Source organism: Notechis scutatus, chromosome 1 (genome assembly GCF_049901735.1).
Source record: "Notechis scutatus isolate UNSWTSFEM ecotype Mainland chromosome 1, rNotScu1.2, whole genome shotgun sequence".
NCBI lineage: Eukaryota > Metazoa > Chordata > Lepidosauria > Squamata > Elapidae > Notechis > Notechis scutatus.
In genome coordinates, this window is record NC_142009.1 from 151,154,921 (window position 1) to 151,179,825 (window position 24,905).

Genomic DNA, 24,905 nt, shown 5'->3' on the forward strand with positions numbered 1-24,905 from the left:
AGCCAAACCTCTAAGCATAATCTTTGAAAAATCTTTCAGAACCAGCTCCTTGCCTAACCTATGGTCACAAGCCACAGTCATCCCCATCTTCAAAAAGGGAGACCCAAGCCTAGTTGAAAACTACAGGCCAATCTCCTTATGCTGCGTCACCTGTAAAGTCATGGAATCAATTATTAACCAATCCATCATCCTTCACTTAGAGACAAATAACCTACTCTCCAATAAACAATTTGGTTTCAGGAAAAAACTATCCTGTAATCTGCAACTCTTACACTGCAAAAACATATGGACGACACAACTCGATCAGGGCAAAACAATAGACGCAATCTACATAGACTTCTGTAAAGCCTTTGATTCAGTGGTACACCACAAACTACTCCTAAAAATAAAATCCTATGGTATCTCTGGACAACTGAATAACTGGATAGAAGCATTCCTGTCAAACAGACAACAAATGGTCAAAATCGGGAGCGTCCTATCAAATCCAGTACCTGTCAATAGTGGTGTTCCCCAAGGCAGTGTTCTAGGACCAACTCTCTTCATACTCTACATAAACGACCTCTGTGATCATATTAAGAGCAATTGCGTTCTCTTCGCTGATGATGTAAAGCTGTTCAATACCACAGACAATACTGCTACCCTACAAAAAGATCTTGACTATGTATCCGAATGGTCAAACAAATGGCAACTTCAAATCTCAACAAATAAATGCTCTGTCTTACATATTGGCAAAAAAATCAGACAATAAAATACAAGCTGAATAGTCAAGATCTTGTTGATGACCCAAGCTCTGTAAAGGACCTTGGAATACTCACCTCTAATGATCTAAGTGCTAGAGCACACTGCAACTACATAGCCAAAAGGCATTAAGAGTTGTTAACCTAATCCTACGTAGCTTTTTCTCTGGTAATATCACACTACTAACCAGAGCATACAAAACATTTGCTAGACCAATACTCGAATACAGTTCATCAGTCTGGAACCCACACTACGTATCTGATATTAGCACAATTGAGAAAGTCCAGAAATATTTCACAAGAAGAGTTCTCCACTCCTCTACTCGCTGTAGAATACCTTATGCCACCAGACTTGAAATTCTAGAACTAGAAAACCTTGAATTACGCCGTCTTCGGTCTGACTTAAGCATGGTATACAAAATCATACATTGCAATGTCCTACCTGTCAATGAATACTTCAGCTTCAACCATAACAACACAAGAGCACACAATAGATACAAACTCAAAGTAAACCGCACCAAACTTGATTGCAGGAAATACGACTTCAGCAATAGAGTGGTCAATGTCTGGAATACTCTACCCGACTCTGTAGTTTCTTCCCCAAACCCCAAAAACTTTAACCTTAGACTGTCTACTATTGACCTCACCCCTTTCCTAAGAGGTCTGTAGGGGCGTGCATAAGCGCACCAACGTGCCTACCGTCCCTGTTCTATTGTTTCTCTTATTCTTTTATTTTCTTATATGTAACCATTTCATGTATTCACAACTATGTATACATTTATACTTATTATCTTGTAAACAATTGGCAAATCAAATAAATAAATAAATAAAAATAAATAAATTTTGAGTAGTTCGGAGAACCGGCAAATACCACTTCGGACTGGAGATTTTACAGTCTCCTTCCCCTGCCACGCCCGCCAAGCCATGCCCACAGAACCAGTAGTAAAAAAAAATTGAATCCCACCACTGATCAGACCAGGATACTACTATCATCAAGTTTCACAGCTGGGATGAGGTTCTTATTCTGGAATGCAACAGTTGCCTTTGCCAAAATAATACTTGTCATTCAATCTACAAAGTTCTACTTTGGTCTCTTCCAATTGCTCCATCTTTACACAATCTGCCTGACAGGGGACTGGTGGAATCCAGACTCCATGATTAGCCTGGTGAGCATCAACAGCTGTTTTTCAAAGGTCCTCAGAAATCTCAATTATTTGAAACATACCTGTGTTGTAAAGATCAGATTTTGATAATGAACATCCAGAATTTTTAAAATAAGACAGGGCCTCTCATACTCACACCTAGTTATTGTCCTGTTGATTGAAACATTTTACTCTAATTTTTTCTTCAAATTAACTGATAATCCTAGAGGTTTACATACTTTTAAAACATACAAATATGTTCTCTTTGTCTAGTTTTAAGACTTACATAGAGAAAACCATGTTTAGGTCATGTTTATGCACAAATACTGATAAATTCAAAAGGATTCACCACCGTAATTGGAAACAACAAGAAGTGAACATATAGAAAGATCTATGATATGTCTGTCAGCTTTGGAAGCTGTGTTAGAACCAGAATCTTCCATGCTGCCACATTCTTCAGCTTGGGAATTAGGGAGGAGGGGGAGATTTAGTAGAGCGTATGTAGTTAGACATAATAGCATTCTTCTTGTTGGTCAAGGTCATATTGTTCCTGCACCTGGAAGAGGCGTAGTTGAAGGGATGTCTGAGGTTGGGACGGAATGTGATTGGACCATGTGATGGACTGATGGGGGCAGGAGTTTGATTTGTCTTTTTGAATTACTGAGGGGAAAACCCAGAACTCTCAGATTTGGGTTTTCCCCAGATGTGCCAGTATACCTACTGTAATAAAAAGAACTTTTGAGAAAATGCCTGTCTCAGAGTTTTTGGTTGGAGCTGGATTTTTCTGGAATGCTGACAATATCATTATTCAGATTTTTTTCAGATATCAAAGAATCACTCCATAACAGCTGGTTTTTACATCTAGGATTTAGTTAATTTAGAGAAAACAGCTTATATTACGTAATAGGAAAAACGTGTGCAATTATGAGTGTACAATGCTACACACACATGGACACGGACAGACGGACAGATGGATGAATGAATGAATGGTGCCTTCAAGCAGATAGTTCAGAGGTTCAAAAGGAGATATTAAATAAAACATCAACATTGTTGCAGGCTTTGAAAACAATTGTGGAATCCCAGTCTATTTGTTGTATGGCAGCAGCCAATATGAAGAATGCTGGGCTTGCATATAATTACATAATATAACTACAAGTAACTGTGCCCACTTTGTTTTTAATTTACCAAGCTCAAGCATATTTTCTCTCTCAAATTACAGATGCTATATTTATTTAACCAATGAAAGATAACGTTTGTGTAATTTTAAGTAGAGGAATATTTTATCTAAAGCATGCATCTTTAATGTTGTTTTTCTGGGTCCAATGAATTTAGATATTGGGTACAGTCAAAAAGTTCTTAAAAGCTGACTGAAGGGCTACTGAAAGCTCCAAATATTAAAGACATCAGTTTCAAATAATGCCATAGTGGAAGCTAGTGAATAGTTGAGGGTGGAATTTTTTTCTTTACTTCATTTTTTTAATATAAAATGAATTGCATAACCTACAAAATCACAACAGATACAGTCCTAAACCTCAGTAATAATTAGTAATCTAATAAATTTTTAGTGTATAGTTATTAGTAAAAGACTTTTAGAATCTAGATCTGCAGAATGATTTAAGTGAAATGAATAGCTTTTATTATTCACATGTGCAAAATTACCTTTCTCCGAGTTTCATTTGGGAAAGAAAATTTCTGGAGTAATGGCAGAAATGTGCATATAAGAATGATTAGAAAGTTAGATTGGACTAGAAATTATTAATTAGTTAAAAATTTAGACACATAAACTGTCTCTATGAAGTGTTTCCAGCACTAAGTTATGTAAAGTTATATCTGAAGACATTAACACAGAACAATTTTTCTCACTGCTTCTATTTTCCTCATACAGGTGGTCAAATGAAATTCCACAAACACCGTTATATTGCCATGCTTCAGATGAGTTACCTGTGCTTCTGAGCATCATTGATAGATATTACCTATGAAAGTAAAATAAATTAGTTGGGTATAAAATGGTCTTGAAGTTATAATGGTTTGTTAATTTCTCACAGCAAAGACAGTTCTCATTTATTATTTTGACAGAAACTTTATGCTTGTTGAAGACCTCATTCCTCATTATGATAATGGTCAATGTCTGGTTTAAAAAAATGGTGTGACAAAAAAAATGGTGTGTGTGTGTGTGTGTGTGTGTGTGTGTGTGTGTGTATGACATAAATGGTAATATGTTTTATGGAATTAATCTTCATTACCAGCATAAGGTCCTAACCTTTGTGAGTAAAAAGCACTTGACCATGTTGCTGCTACTTCTCTTAGACAAAAACATCATTGTGCTTTCTAAAAGCGATTCTTCTTCTTTTTTTTGTCTTCGTAATTTAGAAACAGATACCAATGGTTATTTTGTTTGTTCAAGGATGACAGACAGAACCTTTCTGTAACATCCCCATGCATTCATTAGAGTCCTAAGGGGCTCATTAAGAAAAGCATTCATTATATGCTAGCACATTGCACACAGAGACACCTCTTTTTGCTTGAAGATAATACACTTTGCATGTCCAAAATAGGGCTGTAGTCCTGTTGAGTTTGCTTGAGATAAATAATAGTAGAAAACTACTGAAAGTTAAGAGTCAAAATCTAACTAGTTTCCTTAGATAAAATCTGAGCTGAAGTCAGTTACTTCACATTGCACAGAAAATGGAGGTGTCCGTGAGAATGCTAAGCTAGTCATTCTCCCTGAGAATTTTCCAGGGGTGGGTTTCTACCAGTTCTGTCCACCTCTGTAGAACCGGTAGCTCTGAAGAGCAGCAGACATAGAACCAGTTCTATGTCTGCTGATGTTTTTGCCCACCCACCCACCCAGGCTCTTACCTGATCTTTATTTCCTGATTTTTCAACTTCAGCTGCCAAACGAGGCACAGCTGCAGTTAAAAAAGCAGGAAAAGAGGGCTGTTTCAAAGGCTGCTTCTCTGCACACAGCGTGCTGATGACGATTTACAGGCGCGCGGCTCGCAGCATGCAGGGAAGCTCGTAAATCCTGAACCGGTAGTTAACCCTGTCGTATCCCACCCCTGGAATTCTCCATATGAGCACTTGGAGAGGTGGATGCCAGGTGGTTTCAGTTACATGAAGTGAACTCTGTCCTATTCTCTTGGCCCTTTGGGAAGTAAAGGCAATGTTGTAGTCCATAGCTGCTGAAAGTAGAGTGGCGAGTCTTTGATTGTCCGTTTGTTTAGAAGATACATAACATGCTAAACACAAAAAGCATGACTTTTAGTTTCTCTTGAAGCAGTGCATATCTGAAATGAATTCATGCAAGCAGTGAGTCCTTGCCAAAGAATTGCTGTCATTAACCACTGGGCAGTCCCACTGCAGTTTACTTGAAGAGGCACAGGTGTTCATAGTAAAATAAGACAGCAGGAATGGAAGTTGTAATTTTGCTACATAAAAGGCCTGGAGGGTCACTTAATTTAGCTGCAGGACAGCAATCTCAGGAGTGTTTGTCACATCAGAAAGTAATGGCCCAGATTTTGCTAGTAGTCAATATTTTTGGATGCTCAACACAATTTAAGGCCATTCCATCTCCTCTATAAGCTATTAATTTGGTAGACTTAAATGTATAGAAGTCTTAGTAAGTAGAATTTAAGATTTTTCAGCTAGATGGCAACATGAGCATAGCTAGACAAGCCTTTGTTTTCATGACAATTGAAGGTTTGCACATAAATGCCTTTCCCATCCGAATGCATTATTTATTTACATCCCATTATATGAACTGAGATTTATCTTCTCTTCCATGTGCAGGAGTTAAAGTAGGCTTTACCATATTTGTACTGAAATGAATACTCAAAGAAAGCTCCAAGAAAACAGGCAGCTTGTTGAAAATCATGTAGGCATACCTTGTGTTGTGGTGTGATTATTAATGTTTGATACGTGGAGTTGTTCAATTTATAATCCTGAGGCTGAAGCTCACAATTAGTTTTCTTGTCACTTGAAGGCTGATATTCCCTATGCACAAATGTGAGATATTGGAAGTTGATTATTTGGTTCTCTGTAATACCAGTCTACTGGTAATGTTACAAGAGACAAATTAATATGGCTTGACAGAAATGAATAATGCCTTCATTTTCAAATTGCTTTTCATGTACATTCAAGAGGAGGGTTAAAATATATGTCTGTTCTGATGAGGTAAACTGTTTTTCTGAATCTCTTCAGAAACAAAATCTGAGTATCTACTCAAGATTAGAGTTTAACCTTGACACTTTGATTATATCTTGCCTTGACTACTGGTCTGTTCCTGAGAAATATCTGTAAATTGCAGTTAATTCAGAATTTGGTGGATGGGCTACCTAACTAATGCAAGGCACAGTGGTCATCTATTTGCTCACTGGACACAATTTATTATGGTAATCTAAATGACTAATGGCCAGTCTGAAGGACTGTTTCTCCCTCTGTAATTCTGTCTAAATATTTGGGCTTGTTTCTCTAATGTAGAGGAGAAAGTCTTCTCCCATATGATTTCAGGCTATGAAATTTATTCTCCAAGAAGATGCATTTGACTTTCACTCTCCTAGTATCCTGGCAATTTTTGATAACTACATTTTAATAGTTAGTTGAACTGAAAACTGTTTTAATGATAATGAATTTAATTCTGCCTCGATTATAGCTGAATTGCTTTATTCTTGTTTTATATCTTTAATAAGATATTTAATACACAATAAATAAAATGTAGGAGACACATTTAATGAATAAATGCCTTGGAATGTTAGAAGAGAAGTCAGGAAGAAATAGCTTGCTTGAGGTATGGATAGAATCAGATAAATGTACCTCTTGCTTTCCAAAATCAGCTTTTAACTAAGCTTTTAAAAACACTATAAAAATTGTTAGAATTGCAGAAATAAGTCTATTCCATCCCCTTTCCCCATTTTTTTAACTGAGTGAATTGCCATTCTAACATAGTTGACAAAATGAAATAGAGAAATATTGATCTCTAAGATTTATTAAAGTGTACTGTATTGAGTGGACAAGGTATGCCAACTTTATATAAATATAAGTCATTTTTATATGTGTGTATGATTGTAGTTTGTGAATCCAACAGTGGTGGGTTTACAAATGATCATATAAATAATCCTATAGCACAAATTATGAATCCAGTTGATAACTTCCAGGTGGGTACCTAATATCTTTACTGCATAGGGAAAAGATATTTAATTATAAATTTTTGTGTTCAGGTATGTAGATTTGGAACCTCTTCCTCGACTAAATCACAGCATGGATTATGGCTGTATAGATATGGAAACATGTGTAATGTGATTGAAAAACCCTTCTAAAATGTTGAATAATTGAAAGTCATTAAGTAGACTGAAGCTTACGCAAAACTAGTTTTTAATGAGAATAAATTTTCTAAGGCAATTCGAACATGATAGGGAAATATCTTTGTTCAAATGGAAAACAACTATTATAATGTCAACATAGCAGACCAGAACAAAGAACCTCAAGTGAGTTGGTGAAGCTTTCATATCTCTGAAATTATGTCACATTTATGATAGGGTTTCATGTCCTCTGATATTATGTACAAATTGAATCAAGTAGCCATGGATGAATTGTGATAGTTTTTTTAAAATATATAAAGGACAAAGAGCTGAAGATGAGCAATTCTTTTTACGGTTAATAGGACTGCCATTTTAATCTGCTGCATATTCAATTGAAAATGGACCACAGTAGAAATTCATTATGTGGCTGAAATAGGGCTTTACTGATTTTTCTACTTTCTTCTGACTAGTGAAAAAATAATGAAACTTTTAAATGTGGCATTCAAACCAACCACTCCTTGCAAGAACAGCATATCAGAAAGGTCTGGAGTTTTTTTTCCTCTCTCTCTCCATTTTTGCCTTCAGTTATATCACCATAAGTATCTATGTATGAGTATGATGCATAGGTGTATTCACACAGAATAAAAAAGGAAATGAAATCTCTATTGTAGAATGTTCGCTATGGTAGGACAATGCCACTTCCATTATGTCTTGTTCCTTCATTGAGTCAACTTAAAACCAAGGGAGTTTGCTTTTTGTCCCACAAAGAGTCTCATTTCAGCATAGGTATTACTATAAGAAATTTCCTAGAACGTTGGCGAGGTTATAGAAAAAGCACAATAACACTTAAATTCAATTAAGTGAACTTTAACCAAATGCTGATTTTGAACAATAAAAGAAACTAAAAAAAAAATCACATAAAGAAGGAAAAGAAAATTACCTAAGTAGGTAGGGTCTGGAAGAAAGAATCCTGCTTGAAGTTGTCCTTGGTGTGAAGCTCTGAGTTGCTGCTTTCAAATTATATGAAATTGTTTTGAATTCTTTCTGGATGCTTCTGTCCTTTCCATAAGAAGTCTTAAAACTGCAGAGCTTAAGCACTTGCTTCCTGTATTTTACCAATAAAGGAAAAGTGTCAGTTAGTGCCATTTTATTTAAGGCCTTGACATCATGTCTAAGATTATACAAACTTCTGACATTTGATTTTGTCACGTTTCAAGTTTTGGTAGAAACAGCTTCAGATCCATCAACCATTGTTACGTTCTGTCTGAATTTTATGAACTTCCACAATCAATTGTTATTTGGGAGATGTTTTAACCATTTTAATAACAATAATAATACTGACAACATAACATAGCACTGCTGTCAAAGATAATTAAAGATCAGAAAGTCATTTTACATTTCTACTGCTCAGCAAATATTCTTCCAAACCACAAACTGATCTTTGGTTGATAGAGTTCAATCCAGTGATGAAAAGGAGCTAAAAGGTCACTATGTCAGTGGCATCCACTGGATGGGTTAAAATTGGGAAGATGATGAATGAAGTATTATATAGCAATCTCCACCCCCAATTATTTTTATGTTAAAAACCATGGGGTGCATCACTGTATTCCGTCTGCCATCATGCTGATTTTGACCCACCTGATTAGGACACTACTGAGCTATTGTTCATTAAAAGGTGATTTTCTTTTTCTGTTAATGAAACTTGTTAATTTTTCCATAAGAGCCATTTTCCAAATGTAATTAATTTGTTGATCTTTCATGCTCCCAGTATTCTGCCATTTCAAATCTAGGGGCTACCAATCAGTGGTGGTATTCTACCGGTTTGGCCCGCTTCTGCCGAGCCAGTAGCGGCGATGAGCAACCGAACCGGTTCTCTCTGAGGAGCTGCTGTTGGGCCCACCCGCCTGCCCAGGCTCCCATGCTCACCTTTATCCTCTGAATTTGAAGCATAGATGTTTGCATGGCACAATAGAGTGCTGTGCGGCAGCTGCTGAAGTGACCGGGAGAGTGCAGGCTTGCAGGAGGTGAATTGGAACGCCTCTGCACCTGTGCAAAGTGTCTGCAGGTGTGCAAAGTGCAGCCATCAAGCCACACCCACCGAACTGGTAGTAAAACTTTTTGTATCCCACCACTGCTACCAATATATGTATTATTACTGTCCACACACTCTTTTTTAATTATTTCTCAATATTTTAGGTTTACTTGAAAAGTTTGTGTGAACTAATTTGACTTTGAAAGCCAGTTTAAAGCAGTGGTTAAAAGTACTAGGCTACAAAACTGGAGGCTATGAGTTCTAGTCCTGCCTTGGACACACAACCATTTGGGTCAATTATACTCTCTCAGCCTTAGGAAAAAAGAAAGCAGTGCCAAACCATTTCTGAAATCTTGACACAAATACTGTATTCAGAATTTTCATTAGGTGACGCTATATTCTTCCAAAGCTTCATCAAATATATCCCATGTTATACTTAATGGTTTTTTAATGTTTGAAATACATTTATCTGAATTTTCAGATTTGTAAGACTGCCCAACAGTGCTGAAGTTCAGATCAGGAATACTGATTTCATTGTTTTTAATGGGGATTATTTACCTTGAGAGACATTAAGGCTGAAAAACAAATTCTAAATTATTTTAAACTAATGAACAAATAATCCTGGAAGCTAGTTAGCTCAAATACTCATTTAGCCAAGATCACTTAGAGTATGATTTAAATTCAAGATGAATACATTGGTAACCTGCTGTAAAAGTAAAAGTATGTGTGCCATTAATAATTTTTGCAAGCCATTTTCCTGCCAACATAGAAAACTGCTATATTTGTGAATGCTATGATATGTAGTTTGCTTCTTGCAGTTTCACATCCTGATGTGGGTGTTATACCTATCCAAATATATTTAAATTGCATAACATCTGTTTGATTAAAATACATTCTTCCATTGGTATCTCATTAATTAGCAACTCTTTAAAAAGGATGTAATTTTTGTGGATTTTTCTCCTTAGAAATCAATAGTATAAATTTAACATTTTCATGAGCAGAACAATTTCATTATTGAAATCATGGTCTTGAAGGGTTGTTTTTTTTAACCCATTCTCTGAAGTATGTTGTTTTTGACTATATTCTGATTGACCTCAATTTAATTACTTTTTGAAATTAACATTATATTTATTTATTTCATTAAATAGTTTTCTATGGACATACTTAAGATACTTTGGTGAGCAGGGGATATAATCTCCTGACATCCCTTCAAGGTAGACAAACCTTGGAAACCAAAGTCATGGAGGCCAATACTATTTCAATTATAAGGGTATGGTAACAGTCTTGCAAGTCTGAATGTGTTCCCCCTCACTCTTACTTTAGCTTCCTAAGAATGAGGATATTCTTATCTGAGATGTTTTCTCAGGTTACAGTTTTCCAGATTCAGGTTTTTTTTTTAAATCTTGGTAGTAGCTTTTCCTTCAATTCCTTGAAGTCGTTTTGCTTTCTTGCAAAAACAGCTGGCTTATTTCTTGCTTGCTTTAGAAGAAGATTTCAGAGTGAAGATGGCAGCAAAATAGTGTGGTGGACCCTTTTTCTGTCATCTGCTGAAGCCTTACAAGGTCTTCCTCTGAGTATTCTATAAATGCAGCATTTTGTGCACCTTTGAGCTCTACCAGATGTTGATATCTAGAAAGCACTGAGAGCATTTCTTTCTTAAAAGAAAAGAAAACAAACCCAGGGCAACATTCTTCCCAAATGTGCAGAAGAATGCAGATCTCATTCATCCATTTTATGTGCATTTTAACCTGACCTGTTCTCTCAGTATTGAGCAAATATGCAAACCTTTGCTAAAGCTTTGTGTAATGCTAAATAGCAAGTTGTCAAGGCCTTGGTTGATATTCATTTTCTAAAATAAATGTAATTATTTCTGCAGAACAGTAGGTTTTTAATTAATGGGATGATGAGCCTTTGTTTTTATTTTACCTTGTAATTTTATTACATGGATGTTGCCAAAATTATGCAGATGGCCATGGAAATGAAGAGTGATCCTATTTTTTTTTATTTTTCTGTAAATAGTGTGTATCATGGTCATGACCAGATCTTCAATGTCTGCATTTTGATAATTTCCTGAAATGATACTTCAATTTAGTTCTAATGCATGTTTTATCTGCTTAGCAGTCCCGTCAGTGTCTCTTTCACCATCAGCTTTGCTAGCACATAGAAATAAACCAACCTATTTGTCACCTCTGAGATTGGTAAGTGCTAATAAAGTTGCAGTTGCTTGCATTTTTCAGTTTGCTTTGATGACAGACACATTCTAAATTAGCTATGAATCTTTCACTTGCTCCTCAGCACAGCAGGCAAAGTAAAGATTGCAGGGGTTTTCTACCTTAAGTATTGTGCTGAATGTTCTCACTGTTATGGACTTGTTCCTGACAGGTGGTGCTCATAAGCAGCCTCATAAATACTGAATCAGCGTGAGAGCATCTCAGACAAGACTTTCTGAATTGGTACTTGCATTCCAGCAGTCCTCCCTCACCTCCAATTGTATTAGAAATGGGCCTCACCGAATCAATCCTTTTATGTCACATAGTTTCTTCTTCCTTCTTTTCCGTTTTCCTTCTTCTTTAAATCTCCTCAAGATTTATGTTAAATAAAATAGGCATAAACTAGTCAGTGATTTATGCTGGGATCTGTTGCACATTTATTCCTGTGGGAGCTTCTGGGTAAACATGGTTAGGTATACTGAAAATGTTAAAGCATCTGTTTTGTTCTTCTCTCTTCCCAGTAAGAAACTTTGCTATTTAACCTTAGATATTCTGTCCCCAGAGAGGTTAACATGTTTTAAAAATATTCATTGTTTTGAAAAGAAGAATGCCTTTGTGAAAACAATAGGCTGTATCTGAATTAAAGGTTATGAACTGAAGGTGTAGTGGTATATGCAAAATCTGTCTGCTGGAGGGAAATGGTAGGGAGGTTCTTTATTTTTTCACATATAATTTTCATCTCATATGGCATCATGAAAAGTCTTGTATATTAAGTAAGAGGAGTGGATTTTGAGTAGGTTTTTTAAAAAAATGTCTGCACCTCCAGGCCTTAAGACAAACAAGATATAGCTGCAAAATGTCCCTAAACAGCTGAATAATTTAACCCATACATATTGTTTCTAACTGGACAAAGGTTTGCTGCTCTAGATCAAGCACAAAAACTTGTTATTTGATAGGAGAATATTGTGAGCTACACAGAATTGCAGTAATAATCTTCTAGAACAGGGCTGTCAAACTCCCGGCCCATGGGCCGGATGCATCACACCAGCAGTGGGATCCTACCTGTCCCACGCATGCAGTTTTCCTCACACCAGCTGAGGCCTGCAACGCCAATAAGCTGAGAGGATAAAGAAGAGAACAGCACAGGGGCGGGTGGGAGGGCCGATCCTGCACTTTTCTCTTCTTTCTCCTCTCAGCTGATTGTCAGGAGGCTTTTTTAACTACCGGTTCGGCCGAACCAGTGCATACCACCACTGTATCACCAGTAGTGGGATTCAAATTTTTTTAATGACCGGTTCTGTGGGCGTGGCTTGGTGGGCGTGCAGGGGAAGAATACTGTGAAATCTTCAGTCAGAGGTGGGATTTGCCGGTTCTCCGAACTACTCAAAATTTTCACTACTGGTTCTCCAGAACTGGTCAGAACCTGCTGAATGCCACCTCTGTGCATCACCGTTGGCCACACCCACACCTGGTTTAGCGAAGGGAAAAAAAATCCTGATACGTCATGTGACAGTGCTGTGATGACATGAGTTTGACACCCGGGTTCTAGAAGATGAACATTATCAGAGTGAAAAAAAACAAAAAACCGGAGGCAAATATTCATGACAGTTAGTTTGGTGTTGGGGTTAAGGAATCATGCTAGAAACCAGCAGTGTATGGGTTCTAGTACTGCTTTAGGCATGAAACCAGCCAGATGACCTTTGGCCAATCACTCACTCTCAATGTGTCAAACCATTTCTGGAAAAAATCTTGCTAAGGAAATTGCAGTCGCCAGGAGTTCGAACCTAACTCAAAAGCACACACACAAATTCAAAAAGACGGGATATTTTGGTCATCATTGGGTGTTATATATTGTCTTATAAATGGATAGCAGATTTTCTCAAGCTGAGCCGGGACTAGAAATCTCATCAATGTGTTCGCCCGAGTTGCATTCTTAAAGTGGGAAGCCATAGAAATCAAATCAAATCAAGTTGAAGTCCAAATCAGCCAAAAGACATAGGTTGGGGACAGTGGTGGGATTCAAAATTTTTTACTACAGGTTCTGTGGGCGTGGCTTGGTGGGCCTGGCAGGGGAAGGATACTGTAAAATCTCCAGTCAGAGGTGGTATTTGCCGGTTCTCCAAACTATTCAAAATTTCCGCTACTGGTCCTCCAGAACTGGTCAGAACCTGCTGAATACCACCTCTGGTTGGGGAGAGGTTGTAGCCTACTGGATAGTTTGTTTGGTTTGTGGTTTTTTTTGTTTTTGTCATTTGAATAGTAATACCATATTAAACTTGCTTTTTGCTTATTGCTAATTGTGAACTGCTGCCACCAAGATCCAGCAACATGTAGCTTAGAGAAGCTATTGATCTAACAAAACAGAACAATTCAGGCTGAAAGTCAGTAATGTAATAGGGTAGCCCTTCTGGTTTATGTGAAATTAGGAATAGTGCTTAAATAGCTGACAAATTGCTGAAACTGCCCTGGTTAAAGCATCCTTATAGTTAAAACATTAATTTCCCAGACTTACTCAGTTGTGCAATGCCAATATAGAAATATATACATCTTTCAGACGTTGAACTGCTTTCTCATCAGTATGCACCAAAGGCATGGAAGTTCCATGCTGATCCATCTGTTTAATTTAGGAAGTTTAAAATTGGCTTTGCAGAAGCTGGGAGAAATGGAGGGCACTGTTTATTTTCAGTTCAGTTTCATCATGCATCACCTACTATGAATGAATATATCCATCATCCTGGCATATATATCTTGTACACATTGGGAGTCCTTTTATATTCTGTACGATCAATGGAGAATCAGCAACAGTTTTAGGCAGCATTTTTTTTTTCTTTTGGTCCTCACAGTATAGCTACCAACAATGCTTTCCTAATTTATAAATCTAAAAAAAAAAAAAAATCCTGAGAGTGGAAGTATCAAAAAATAAATCCTAGGACAAAAATAAATGGGGAAGGCTCTTTCATTAGTAGTGGCATTGGTTATTTAGAGAGGGTGGAATATACTTAGAGAAGCTTTTTTAAGAAAAGTAATCTTCAACAAATCAAAGGAAACAGAATTTGTAATGGTAAAGGAATTCTGTTGTAGCTTTGTTAATTACAATTAGTTGCCTATTGAGATGTTAAATTGCTTGATTAGGCTAGAACAAATGGGCTCTTCATTTAGCATTTGAAATTAAGGAAGCTTTGCAATCTGAATTAATGTCTTCTGTTCCCATTGTGTTCTATGAGTGTACAATTAATTTTTAACATTTTAGCAATCTAGATCACTCTCCACTTCATTCATGGAGTGAGCACTATAATGTTTGCTATATAAATATTTGTTAGTAAATGTTTCAGATGGGGTTATTTTTTTCAGATTTGCCACTCACCTTTTGACTTTTTGTCCCGTGTTTTCTAAATGCTTCACAGCACGGAAATCAAACTGAGGAATTTCAAGTAATGCAAAATAGTTACATATCTTAAATACCATCAAGCTGATGACTGCAAAAATTATGTAGCAAAATAGAAATACACATCAATTATATGTGAAAATTACTAAGGGTTGGTACTGGTTTGGTCCTTAAATTTAAGTTGCATTTTAACTATAAGCATTTTGACTGTTTATGGAGGCACAATAGATAAATTTTGTATGTGGAAAGAAAAAGTTGGGTTAAGTTAGGTTAGGATCTTTGACAGATCTCTCCTCCAATATGTGTAAAGCCCTGAATGACAACTAGAATGGAGGGCTTGTAATCCATCCTGAGGAATTTCTTTGTTAGGCTTCATTTATGTTTAGGTTTGATGTGTTGTATTGAGGATATTCAAGACTGGGATTATAAGGTATTCATCATAAATGCATTTATCTTTAAACTGACAGATTTAAACTGGCAGATTTAAGAACATACTTTCTGGAATATGACTCCTTTTTTTCAGATCCATCTTCCCCACTCCCCACTCCGGCAAACAACATAAAACTGACTGTAAAGTAGGGAGATTTTATGCAAATATCTGTTCCAATCTTCAAAAGAAAAATAATCTTAGTTGAATTGGGTACCTTTTTGTGTGGGGAAATCATAGACGCTATTTCATTCCATTTTATTTAGAACTAATAAACAAATTATCTCCATAATCTTTAAAATCATTTTGGAGGCATATATCAAAGATTGCCCAGACATCATTTTATTCCAAATTGAGAAAGAACTTTCTTTTGTTGTTGTTGTTGCTGTTCTTATAAAGCAGTTTTTAAACCAGATTTTCTGGAGCTGCTTTTCATTTTAAAGCTATTATATGGTACTTTATGTTGAAGAAATTGATCTCACTATCACTTGTGGGGAATCTTAAAAATATATCTTATTATATACTCGCTTATATCTATGCTTGAATCAAAAAACCAGATTCTTACATCAATGCTTCCATTAAAAAATGTTTAAATAAGGCAGATTAAGCTTTCTTTTTCTGTAGGTTTGAACTGTCTTTCAAGCTAATACAACTGACCCTGTTAGAAAGCTGCTCCCCCTCTAACAAGGGGAAAAGTCTTCTGGGAGATGAAGGGAATTGAAAAGATACCACAGCACAGGGGTGTCATGTGATGTATCAGGACGTTTCCCCCACTTCGCTAAACCAGGCATGGCCGTGGCCAGCGCATCTGTCTGTGGGCCAGGAGTTTGACAGCCCTACCTCAGCACAGAATGATTAGTGGGATTTTTTGTTTGTTTGTTTATTTGAAAGAACATTTGTATAAAGCAAACCATGACCATGAGTATAAGGCAGAAATATGGTGAAAATAATTGTAGTTATTTTATTTGACTTAATAGAATGCACATGCTTCCTAATCAGTGAGAAGCAGGTAACAGTGTGTTGGGTTACAAGATAATCTCTACATTAGAGATCTGTGCTTTTATAGAATAATATAAAAAGTGGATTTTGGTTCCACTTGAGGTTCCTTGACCCAAATATGTGAAAATTGGTGAGTAAAATTCTTAAAATTAGCAGGGATTGCTGTGGCATAAGTACATCTAATGTTGGTAGCCTAATCTAGCTTTTCTCTCTTATTTTTTTTTAAAGTCATGTGAAAACCTTGTTTGGCCAGAGCAATGATGGAATTAAAGACAAAATGTCAGTGGGGCCTGTTAGGTGGTGACCATATCATTTGGAAGGTTGCAACATGGAATGTAAGAGAAAAATAATAATTATGAATTTAAGAAAGGAATGAAAGGACAAGCTCATGAAACTAACGAAAGAGAAAGGATGTAATAGTTCTGAACATGGTGCTAGTTAGAGAAAACACATTAAAAAAAAGAATGATGGGACATTTTTTAATGAAGGTTGACTGCTGAACATGGTAATAATAATGGGAATAATGGGTGTACATGGGAAGAAATGGAATTCTTAACAAATGATTCAACGTTGAGCATTGGGCAAGATATGGATGCACAATATTTGGGTTGCTTCATATATTTATGGATAAATATGTAAATAATGCTTGTTTAAAGTTAGACGTGTGTTGGCTAGGGACATGAATGTCTAAACTCTAAACTCTAACTCTAAAGGATAATGAAAACTCCATCAAATGTTCTCTATGTAACAAATACTCTCATCATGACTGCTTGGGATTACCTGAGCAAATGATTCAATACCTAGAATCATCCAATGAGTTTCCATATCTCTGCAAATCATGCAGACCCAAACTGGATCTGTTGGAAAGAGTTGATACCATTGAAACACGAATAACATCCCTTGACACCATAGTAGCATCCCTGGATGCCTTAAAAGAAAGATTATCCAACCTTGAAAAAAAAGACACAACGCAAAAACCTGAACATCCAATAGCTACAAACCACATCTCTACCCAACAACCACAACCCAATCCACAACCCAATCCACAAAAAAACATAAGCCAGACAAATAATGATATCCCAATCCTCATCAGAGGATTGAGTGTGAATGGAAACGTCCAAATGCCATCTTATTTTGTCTAGAGGACATCAGTGATAATGATGACATCACAACTCTCTGAAACATCAACAGTGATTATCAAGCATCAACCATCTCCCCTGATGAAATACTTGACATTTCCCGCATTGGCCGAGAGCTCAAAAACAGAGATGTCTCTGTGGCCCCACGCTTCTGCAGGGTCATTTGCAAAAATGAATCAAGCAAATGTAAATTCATTTACACTATAAATTCACTTGCCAAAACCAACACCAACCATAAGAACCTCCGTTCTTGCCCTGACCTAACCATACAGCAACGTGCCCGCTCCCGTGTACCCTGCACTGAACTCAAAAAACATCTAGACAATGGAGAGAAGGACCTGTACATTGACTACTATGCTGACTGTATCAAAAGTAAGTCACACAACCCGCAACTCAGCTTTAACCTTCAACCACAACCCTACCTCAACCAATCCACCATCACCCAAGACTAGGCACGCACGCCCCTAACTACCTCAATTCCAACTATTGCTGGCCTTAAATGCAAGCTACTCAATGCAAGAAGCCTTGCGAATAAAATACCTGAATTTATCCTCTTACTAAATATGGCTAAATTCGACATCATATTTGTCTGTGAAACATGGCTCAACGCATCTCTCCTGACTCCATTACCACAGTAAGAGACTATCATGTTTACCGATCAGATCGTGAAATTGTAGAGGAGGTGGTGTTGCTATCTTCTATAAAAAGTCCTTACATCTAAAAACATCCAAGTTACCCAGGAGCTTGCTCTTCCTGAGACCATCATCTGTGAACTATCCTTAAATATCACATTTTCGATTCTTACGATGTTACAGAGCACCTGATTATGACATCGAACATGTAAACAAGCTAAATACACTACTAACATGGGCAGCATCCTGCCCACACGCTTTTATCTTTCTTGGTGACTTCAATCTACTGAACCCATACACGCAACCTTCTACAATGCTGTCACAAATCTGGGACTGGAACAACTAGTAACCAACAACACTAGACTAAACAACTGCCTCGATCTCATCTTCTGCAATAGTTTGAATTTAATTTACGGAATACAAACTAAAGAAGCCTTTTCCAACAGTGACCACAATATGATTGACTTTTGTCTCCACATACGCCCACACAAAAATCATCACAATGATGTAATCCTCAATTATAACTTCAAAAAAGGCAGTTATGATCTTATAGACAATGATCTCTCATCCCTTGATTGGCAATCTCTATTCACTGGATGCAATACTGTTGAAGACCATTACAACATATTTTTACTTGAAGTCAAAAGAGTCATCAAACTATATGTACCAACAACAACTCCCAAAACAACAAAAAACAGATTACCCATAACAATAAGGAAACTTCAATCCAAAAAGAGATCACTCTGGCAGAAAAACAAATCTGGTCATGTTGCCAATTTCAAAAGCCGATACAAAAATTTATGCCACCAGATAAAGACTGAATGCACCAATTATCACATTAAAGAAGAGGAAAACCTTCTATGCACCAATTCCACCCGCGCTTTTTACAATTTTGTAAACAACAAACTAAAAGACTCAAGGTCCATCCCACCCCTGATAGGACCTAATGGTAAAGACTGCAACGACGACACCATTAAAGCCAATCTCTTTAACACATTCTTTGGCTCAGTATTTGTAAACAGCAATGGATCATGCCCAGTATTTCCTAGCTGAACCACAGACAACTACAATGATCTAATACATATCGATTTTATAGAAGACAATGTTGAAAAAGCACTACGCAATCTAAAACCATCTCTATCTATTGGACCGGATGGAATATGTGCCTACTTCTTAAAAAAGCTATCCACTGCCATAGCTGAACCTCTAAGCATAATCTTTGAAAAATCTTTCAGGACCAGCTCCTTGCCTAACCTATAGTCACAAGCCACGGCCAGCCCCATCTTCAAAAAGGGAGACCCCAGCCTAGTTGAAAATTACAGACCAATCTCCTTATGCTGCGTCACCTGTAAAGTCATGGAATCAATTATTAACTAATCCATTATCCTCCACTTAGAGACAAACAACCTACTCTCCAATAAACAATTTGGTTTCAGGAAAAAACTATCCCGTCATCTGCAACTCTTACACTGCAAAAAACATATGGACTACACAACTCGATCAGGGCAAAGCAACAGACGCAATCTACATAGACTTCTGTAAAGCCTTTGATTCAGTGGTACACGACAAACTACTCCTAAAACTACAATCTTATGGTATCTCTGGACAACTGCATAACTGGATAGAAGCATTCCTGTCAAACAGACAACAAATGGTCAAAATTGGGAGTGTCCTATCAAATTCTGTACCTGTCAATAGTGGTGTCCCCCAAGGCAGTGTTCTCGGACCAACTCTCTTCATACTCTACATAAATGACCTCTGTGATCATATTAAGAGCAACTGCGTTCTTTTCACTGATGATGTAAAGCTGTTCAATACCACAGACAATACTGCTACCCTTCAAAAAGATCTTGACTATGTATCAGAATGGTCAAACAAATGGCAACTTCAAATCTCAACAAATAAATGCTCTGTCTTACATATTGGCAAAAGAAATCAGAAAATAAAATACAGGCTGAATAGTCAAGATCTTGTTGATGATCCAAGCTCTGTAAAGGACCTTGGAATACTCATCTCTAATGATCTAAGTGCTAGAGCCCACTGTAACTACATAGCCAAAAAGGCATTAAGAGTTGTTAACCTAATCCTACGTAGCTTTTTCTCTGGTAATATCACACTACTAACTAGAGCATACAAAACATTTGCTAGACCAATACTCGAATACAGCTCATCGGTCTGGAACCCATATTACATATCTGATATTAATACAGTGGAGAAAGTCCAGAAATATTTCACAAGAAGAGTTCTCCACTCCTCTATTCGTTGTAGAATACCTTATGCCACCAGACTTGAAATTCTAGACCTAGAAAACCTTGAATTACGCCGTCTTCGGTCCGATCTAAGTATGGTATATAAAATCATACATTGCAGTGTCCTACCTGTCAATGAATACTTCAGCTTCAACCATAACAACACAAGAGCACACAATAGATATAAACTCAAGGTTAACCGCACCAAACTTGATTGCAGGAAATACAACTTCAGCAACAGAGTGGTCAATGTCTGGAATGTTCTACCTGACTCTGTAGTTTCTTCCCCAAACCCCAAAAACTTTAACCTTAGACTGTCTACTATTGACCTCACCCCTTTCCTAAGAGGTCTGTAGGGGGCGTGCATAAGCGCACCAACGTGCCTACTGTCTCTGTCCTATTGTTTCTTTTATTTTTCTTGTATGTATACATTTCATATATTCATAACTATGTATATACTTATACCTATTATCTTGTAAGCAATTGACAAATCAGATAAATAAATAAATAAAATGAATGTATGAATACTTTGTATGTGGATACAAATGCATATTGTATGATTGGTTTAGAACTTAAATGATTTGTAGCAACTGATAGATGAGTTGATACAATGAAGGGTGTGCATTTGACAGTCAGTGTATCTAAAGCCAACACACACACATTCTTTGTTGGTTGCACTGATTCATATGGTAGCAATTTCACTCTGATATGTTTTATATAGAATGATTATATCGACAAAGTTTATAGTCATTCAGAGATGAGATACAAAAATGTATTTGCGGTGTTTAGATGTCTTTTATTTAGTTAGCCTCTTGGCAGCCACAATAGGTCTCTCTCTCTCTGCCTTAATGTGTATATATACTACAGATGTTTTAACTTACTTGTTCTTATTCTGAGTATCCCATGTGTTCATAACTACAAATCTTGTTAAATTAGTTCCAGCACAATATGCAATATGTGATTTTACAAGATAAGCTTGTGTATGCCTGCGTATAAATTGTCATTCTCACTGCCAGATTTCTTTCAGATTGTTGACATTGGCAAAGTCATATTTTCAAAATATAAATTATATTTAATGTCAATACAATTGCCGAAGTCCTGGTATAGAGTAATGTTAACATGATGGACTAGCACTGGGGAGACTCAGGTTCAAACCTGACCTCAGCCATAAAAGTTCACTGGGTGATTTTGGGCAAGTCATTATCTCTCCACCCCACAAACCAAACTGCATGGTTATTGTTATTAATAGGATTAATGATGTTGTGTATGCAATCCTGTACTTCTAAGTAAAAGCTGAGATTATAAATATAAAGCTACAGTAATAAAAATTTTAAAACAAAGTTTTACAGACTACGGAATTAGACTTCTGTTTCTACAGCAAAGGGGTATTTGAGATTATCCTGCTATTAATCCCTTCCAAGAGTAGCCTGTTATAATACCATCAGATGGACGGGCAATCTGTTAAATATGCTGTTCATCTTTATTTAGGTCTAGACAGCATTCTTCTATCTAGCACCCTTGAGATGAGATTGTGAATGGTTTGCAGAATTCCTGCCCAGCATGCCTGCTGAATTCTGGAACAATATTGCAACCCACTGTTTATAAACAGTTTAGGGGGAATTCACTGTCCCACACTTGGGTCTCTGACAATTTGCCACAGCCAACTTGCTACGGGTCAACTCGCCGTGGGACAACTTGTAGTGGGACAAGAGTTACACTAATATTAAAGAAATGGTGGAATAGAATCATTAACGAAAGGATGCAAAAGGAGGGTCAGAATGGAGTGTGAATTGCAAACATTAAAATATTACTTTCATTTGTTTTGAATAGTTAAATTTAATTATTAAATTGTCCTATGGTGAGTTGTCTTATGGCAAGTTGGCCATGTGGAGTTGTCCTGTAGCAAGTTGGCCATGGCGAGTTGGCTTCAGTGAGTTGGTTGTGGCAAGTTGCCCCATTCCGCCCACACTTGGTGTTCAATTATACTAAGCTTTCTGCCCAGAGGTGTCTGTTTTTTGGGGGGATGTTGTGCAGTAGATTACTTAGTTTATAAAAGAAGCTTCTGACCTACAGTGTCATAGGAAATCCAGTTTGGGTTTTTTCTGCAATTTGTTGCATGCAAGAACTTGATGCTCAGAAATGACTACATTTGCCTAAGGGATTCTGAACAGTAATAAATAAAGATGTATCGCAGCCCCTATCTGTATGCGGTAGATTAAATGAAGTGAGACTTTATTCTGTATAAAGAGTCATTTCTTATGCTATTTTTTTGAAATGTAATGCTTGCCAATTTAAATAAAAGATCTTTAACTTAGTGCTGGTTATAAATCTAGGTTTTAAAAAGAGAATAACTCTTAAAAGGTGCTTTTGTATAATATGTATTAACTCACTACCTGCACACAGTTTTCTTAACTCTACATTTAAAGAGCAATATGAAAAAATAGTATTACTTTTCACTGACAAGCCACTTGGGAGTGATGGAATGATAGAACTTGGGAAACTGTAAAAGCACATACAATTTTATTTAGGTTTTAGCCTTTGATTGTGGCTCATTTACAAAAGCATTAAATTTAGGTATGTTACTGGAACCAGACATGGTATTTGTAAGCTTGTGTACTTAAACATGCCTTTTTCCTAACATTTTCTTTTACATTTACAGTATATACATTGTACATTGAAGCCTGAGTTTCCACTATTAGTTGCCCTTCTGGATGCTGAAAATTAGAATAAAGCAATATTTGGTGGGCTAATGGCTTCCCAACCTTTTGCTATACTCTCAGGAAACTTGCCTCAAATTTTAGCAGAAAAAAAGGTTAATCCTCCTTTGTAGATGCCCTTTGAAAATATATTTTAACAGATAAAATTTGCAAGACACTGAGCATCAATAAAACAAAACACTATAGGCTTTGCATGAGCAAAAATGGAGATTAATTTTATATCTAATCTATATATATAGCTTTAGATAGAAATACTCTATTGATTATTTTGTTCATAATAAAATATTTATACCAACAGCAGCTAAGGAATGGAAATACATATACAAAAGCAGAGATTTAAAATTCTTGTGTGCTATTTTAATGTATTTTAACACAAAATCTTTAATAAATCTTTAGTTTTTCCCTTCACTTCCACAGCATTGCCACCCTTTGTTTGGAAGATGAGATAAACTCAATGGATATTTGCAAATAAATGTTTCATTGCACTCAAATAGAAATGATTCCTAAAGAAAAATGAGTGCAAATCAAACTCGCCTGAAAAGAAAAGTATCTTCTTTCAACTAGAAATACAAATGCTTTCTTCAGATTAACAAAGTGTCTTTATTTTAGAACTTCAGCCCACCCCCCTGCCTCTTTAATTTCCCCTTTTGCTTGTGAAATAATTCTGTCACTCTGAAATGGCAGGGATTGATCATTAAATTGCTGTTGCATAATTTGTCTCATCCCTTCACTGAAGACAAGATATGACTGAAATTTCAGCTTTTCTGAAACCCACTGCTAAGAATAACTTTTAAAGCACTGGACAGTTTAGTTTGCCATTTAACCGAGTGGCCTTTTATTTAATAACTCTAAATTATACCAGAAATGAATGCTGTATTTTTAATAGTTATTACCATATTCCCGGATAGAAGTAGCTCACATGTTGCTTGGTTTTGACTGAAAGCCATTCCAGCATTTCTTTGGAGTTCGTCTTGTTGAGCTGAATGAGCACACTAACATTTCTCTAAAATCCAAGATCTTTTCTGTATTCTTTATGGCCTTAATTAATTGCATGGAAAGGCAGATTTTTTTTTTCAGACCATTGTTTGACTGTGCTAGATTTAAAAACGGTTTGAAAACCGAACATATTTATAACTCTGGGAAGGGCTGTTGAAATTTGGGCCTTGTTATCTAAAAGGAAGGAGATATCCAAAAGATGCTTTTTTTTCAAAAGGCAGCTGGACTGTTTTTTCTTGAGAAGGAAGACATTTCGCTTGTCATCTAAGACAGGGGTCCCCAACTACCGGTCTGCGGACCGGTACGTCCGATGGAACAAATCCTACCGGGCAGCTGGTTTGCATGGCGCCGCCATCTTTTGATGAAAAGTGCTTCCGGTGAGCTTTTCCGGGTAAAAGCTCACCGGAAGAACTTTTCATCAAATAAGATGGCTGGCGCCCAGCTGATACCAGGCCGCAGCATAAAAGGTTGGGGATCACTGATCTAAGAAGTTTCCTTGGTTCTGGCTAGAAGGTGGGGGCGATGGAAAAATTACCGTATTTATCGGCGTATAACACGCACTTTTTTCCCCCTGAAAATAGGGGGCAAATGATGTATGCGTGTTATACGCCGATATAATGTTAAGCCTTCGGTGAATGCTGCTGGGATCGGGGATCAAGGACACAAATGAAAGAAGGGGAGGGAGGAAGCAACCGAAGCCTGTCCTTCTCTCTGGGTCAGCTCTCTCAGTCGCTCTCTCGCTCCTCCATCAGCACAGGAAGAAACTGCTTCAAAGAAGCGGGGGCTTTTCCTGTCGCCACAGCTTCCCTGAAGCCCTGCTTTCCCCACCCCACCCCGTCCGCCCGCCCGCCCGCCCGCCCGCCCGCAGTGCTCCGTTCTGCCTGCCTGCCTGCCTTCGTTAATGGTTGAATCGGAACAGCTTCGGCTGAGTAAAAGAGGCGAA

The 24,905-nt window shown here is 37.1% G+C and overlaps 1 protein-coding gene across 4 annotated transcripts in view; it reads left to right on the forward strand.

The window, feature by feature from the left end:
• Positions 1-24,905, forward strand: part of MACROD2 (mono-ADP ribosylhydrolase 2) — a 1,127,501-nt gene that overhangs the window by 479,064 nt on the left and 623,532 nt on the right. The window lies entirely within an intron of this gene.